This window comes from Saccopteryx bilineata, chromosome 1 (genome assembly GCF_036850765.1).
Source record: "Saccopteryx bilineata isolate mSacBil1 chromosome 1, mSacBil1_pri_phased_curated, whole genome shotgun sequence".
Classification (NCBI taxonomy): Eukaryota; Metazoa; Chordata; class Mammalia; order Chiroptera; family Emballonuridae; genus Saccopteryx; species Saccopteryx bilineata.
The window spans coordinates 57,245,854-57,250,505 of NC_089490.1; the positions used below are offsets into that span (position 1 = coordinate 57,245,854).

The 4,652-nt window shown below is 38.5% G+C and overlaps 1 pseudogene; it reads right to left on the reverse strand.

Annotated features, from left to right (window-relative positions):
- Window positions 1-270: 270 nt before the first annotated feature.
- Window positions 271-2,096, reverse strand: LOC136319880 (pre-mRNA-splicing factor SLU7 pseudogene; annotated as a pseudogene).
- Between the last annotated feature and the right edge of the window lie 2,556 nt (window positions 2,097-4,652).

The following is a 4,652-nucleotide window of genomic DNA, read 5'->3' on the forward strand; positions in this document are numbered from 1 at the left end:
GACTGTTGAGTGAAAGACAAAAGAGAGTGAGCCGGTGCATGCACCAGGGCCTCATTCCATGTTACTAGTATAAAATTGGAAATAAAATCTTAATCCGGATTTAATGTATCTCCTCTTTGTTTTTCTTCTGTTTGTTCAGCGTGGAAAGGAATGGATTTACTGGAAGCTTTATTAAAGTCAAACGGCAAGAGGAGTACACACTGACTTTGCCATCTATCAATACAACCATCGGCAAGAAGCTGAAAAGAGTATTTTGTCTGTTGTGTTTATTGTGGGCAACCATCTGTGACTGGTCTCTACTGTCCAAGGAAAGAGGCCATGGGGTCATCTGGCCTCTGGCGCTTCATCCTGTAAGCCTCCATTTCCTCCTCGGTGGGCTCCCGCGTTTCATAGATGCAGTTGTAAGGCCACTTCCTCTCATCAACCTGCATGAGCTCCTGGATGTGAAGAAGGCAGGCCTCCTCTGCATTCAGCACCTTTTTCAGTTTCTCGTGTTTCTTCCCTTCACCATCGCTATCTGAGCTGCTCTTTTGATGCTTCTTCTTCTTCTTTTTCTTCTTCTTCTCCTCTTTTAGTTTTTCGTAATGCATCTCCATGAGGGTTTGAGGTTTCTTCATGGCTTCTTCTCCGGTTGTATCATTTACTATATGTTCCTTTGAATTAGCACTCTCCTTTACCAGCTTCTCCTGTACAATAGGAATACTTGAAGAAAGAGTGACAGCATTTGTATCCCCATTGGCCTTCCTTCCAGTAAGATCCCCAGATATGCGTGTGATTGTGGATCTTCACATCCTCCTCATACTTAGAGCAGGCAACAGCCCACTCCTGCCCTTTGATGACTGTCCTATGTCTTGAATACTCCACATAGTCTTCTGTCTGAGCTAGAAGCAATTCAGCTGGAGGGGCATCCAAATGTTCTTGGATACCATACTTTTCCAGGATGCTTTCTTTCTGCTGTTCTTTGAAGTCTTCTTTTTTGACTTTGAAGGACTTATACAACAGCTCTAGTTTGGTAGGATCGGCCTGCAGATGCACTTCAGATCCCTTGTCATAGGCTTCCCATGCAAACAACTGTGTCTGAGCCATTGAAATGGTATCTCCCGTGTACCTAACAAAGTTATCCCCTGCGTGGCTCACTTCATCGGGATTCTTTCCTGCATTGGCGTAGGGATTCTCTCTCATCGCTCTCGTTTTGGGATCGTAGTAAGCAGAATTTGGATCTAAATTCTGCAAATATTTTGCAATATCTTCTCGAATCCTGAGATTCCGAACGGTAATCCGTCTCTTAGAGTCAAAGTTCTGTCCAGGCATGTCAATATCATTGGCATATTTATCTTCATCCTCATCTTCACTATTATGATCTTTTTCCACCTGAGAATTTGGTTCATCTTCTCCCCACTGGTGTTTTGGAGAATTAGCCTGTTCCACTAATTTTCCTGAGGCTAATTCTTCTTGGAGTTTCTGGGCTTTCAGTGTTCATTTTGCCAGATCAACTTTGGCATATTCTTCTACAATTTTTATGTGTTCTTCTGAATTGTAGCCATTCCACTGTTCCTTCTTCCCGTCATAATCAAACATCAGCTGAGGTTGGACATGTTCATCAGGAGCTATGTTAGTTCCGGTAAATTTTGCTCCAACTCGCCTAGGTCTCTCAAAGCAGTCTTTCTTTTTGTGCGTCATGGCCCCACAATTTTCACACGCTCCTTTGCAGTACTTAGTAGTTACAGAATTCTCTTTTACACCCCTATTGTACCATTCTCCAGATGAGCTGTACTGTTTTTGTTTTTCTGGTTGTGGTCTCTGGTGCTTTAAAGTAGGCCTTTTTGAAGGATCGATATACCATGGCACTGAAGAAATATACTGAGGGATATGAGGGTTGATGTCTTTTCCTTCTTCATCAACTTCAGCAGGAGCATTACCCAGTTTTCGCTGTTCTTCTAGCTCCTTCTTCTTTTGCCAGTCTTCTCTGGTCATCTTCTTCGGTTCCTCCAAACTCATTTCTTTGGACTCCGAAATGGGGGCAGCATTAACGGTATCTACAGCTGCAGCCGACATTGTTATCGGGCCTCCTCTCAGTCTTGTCTCTGCAGGCCACAAAACCACGGGACAATCGTGTGGTTTTTATCTTTCATTTTGTTTATGTGGTATATCATGTTCATTGATTTGTGTATATTTTACCAACCTTGCATGACTGGAATAAATCCCACTTGATCATCATGTATGATCTTTTTAATATATTGATGCTTCAGGTAGGTTTACTCATACTTTTTGAGAATTTTAGCATCTATGTTCATTAGGTATATTGGTGTGTAATTTTCTTTTTTTTTCTTTATAATTTTTCTATTCATTAGAGAGAGAGAGAGAAGCATCAACTCATTGTTTCACTTAGATGTTCCATTTAGTTGTGCACTCACTGATTACTTCTAGCACATCTGTGACTAGGTTGAACACTATGAGCTCTGACATGCTGGAACAGTGCTTTACACACTGAGTCTGCTGGCCAGGGTCTACTTTTCTTTCTTTGCAGTGTCTATACCTGGTTTTGGAATAAGGGTAATGCTAGCCTCATAAAAAGGTCTTGGGAGTCTTCCCTACTCTTGAAATTTTTGAAATAGTTTGAGAAGGATACATATTAGCTCTTCTTTGAATATTTGGTAAAAATCACAGGTGAAGCCATCTGATGCTCCAGGACTTTTGTTTGTTGGGTTGTTTTTTTTTAATTACTGTTTTAATTTCATTAGTTGTAATTGGTGTATTCAGATTTTCTGATTCTTCCTGATTCTATTTTGAAAGATTTTATATTTCTGAGAATTTATCCATTTTGTTTGTCTAATTTGTTGGTGTATAGTTGTTCACAGTATTTTTTTATGATCATTTATATTTCTTTGGTGCCAGATGTTACTTTTCCTCTTTCACTTCTGATCTTATTTATTTGGGTTCTCTCTCTCTCTCTCTCTCTCTTTCTTTCTTTTGATAAGTCTAGTTAAACATTTGTCAATATGAAGAGCCAGCTCTTGGCTTTGTTGATCTTTTGTATATATATATATATTTTTAGACTCTATTTCTGCTCTGATACTTATTATTTTCTTTCTTCTATTCACTTTGGCCTTTGTTTTTGTTTATCTAGCTGCTGTGTAAATTTAGACATTTTTTGGAGATTTTTGTTTGTTTGTTTCTTTCTTGAGAGGCCTATAATGCTATGAAATTCCCTCTTAGGACTGCTTTTGTTGTGTCCCATAAGTTTTGGGATGTTTATTCTCATTTTCATTGGTTTCAAGGTGTCTTTTGATTTCTTCCTTCATCTCATTGTTATCTCATTCATTGTTTAGTAACGTTATTTAGTCTCCATGTCTTTGTGTGCTTTTCAGTTTCTTTCTTGTGATTGATTTCTAGTTTCACACCATAATGGTTAGAGAAGATGCTTGATATGATTTTAGTCTTTCTAAATTTATTGAGACTTGGTTTATGTCCTAACATGTATGTGGTCTATCCTAGAAAATGTTCCATGTACACTTGAAAAGAATGTATATTCTGCTGCTTTGGGGTGACATGCTCTGAAAGTATTAATTAAATCCAGCTGATCTAATGTGTCATTTAGACCACAGTATTCTTCGTATTTTTTGTTTTCTTTTAGCAAGAGACAGAGACAGAAAGAGGGACAGACAGACAGGAAAGGAGAGAGATGAGTAGCTTCAATTCTTTGGTGTGGCACCTTGGTTGTTCATTGATTGCTTTCTTATATGTGCCTTGACCAGGGGGCTCCAGCTGAGCCAGAGACCCTTTGCTCAAGCCAGTGACTTTGGGCTTCAATCCAGCAACTTTGGGCTCAAACCAGTGACCATGGGGTCATGTCTATGATCATATGCTCAAGCCAGCAGCCCCACGCTCAAGCTGGTGAGCCTATGTTCAAGCTGGATGAGCCTGCACTCAAACCGGTGACTTCAGGGTTTTGAACCTGGGTCCTCTTTGTCTTAGGCCAATACTCTATCCACTGCTCCACTGCCTGGTCAGGCTACAATTTCCTTATTGATTTTCTGCCTGGAAGATCTATCCATTGATGTCAATGGGTGTTAAAATTCCCTTCTATGACTGTATTACTATTGATGTCTCCTTTTCTGTTCATCAAGATTTACTTTGCATATTTTGGTGCTCATATATTGGGTGTGTAAATGTTTACAAGGGTTATATCCTGTTGTCTGATTGCTCCCTTTATCATTATATAGTGTCCTTTTTTATCTCTTACTAGAGCCGTTGTTTTAAAGTCTATTTTGTCAGATATAAGTATTGCTTCCTCAGCTTTTTTTCATTTCCATTTGCATGAAATATGCTTTTTCATCCCTTTATGTTTCTGTGTATCTTTCACTTTGAGGTGGGTCTTTTGTAAACAGCATATATATGAATTATGTTTTCTAATCTAATCAGCTACCTTATGTCTTTTGATTTGAGCATTTAAGCCATTTACATTTAAACTGATTATCGATAGGTATATATTTACTGCCATTTTATTCTTTATAACTATGTTCCTCTGTTTTTTCTTTCTTTCTTTTTATTTTTTATTTTTCAAGGAACATTTCTACAAAGCATTGTTATCTTTGTGTCTTGTTTATTTATTGATTTTTTTTTTTAGAGACAAACAGAAACATTGATTTGTT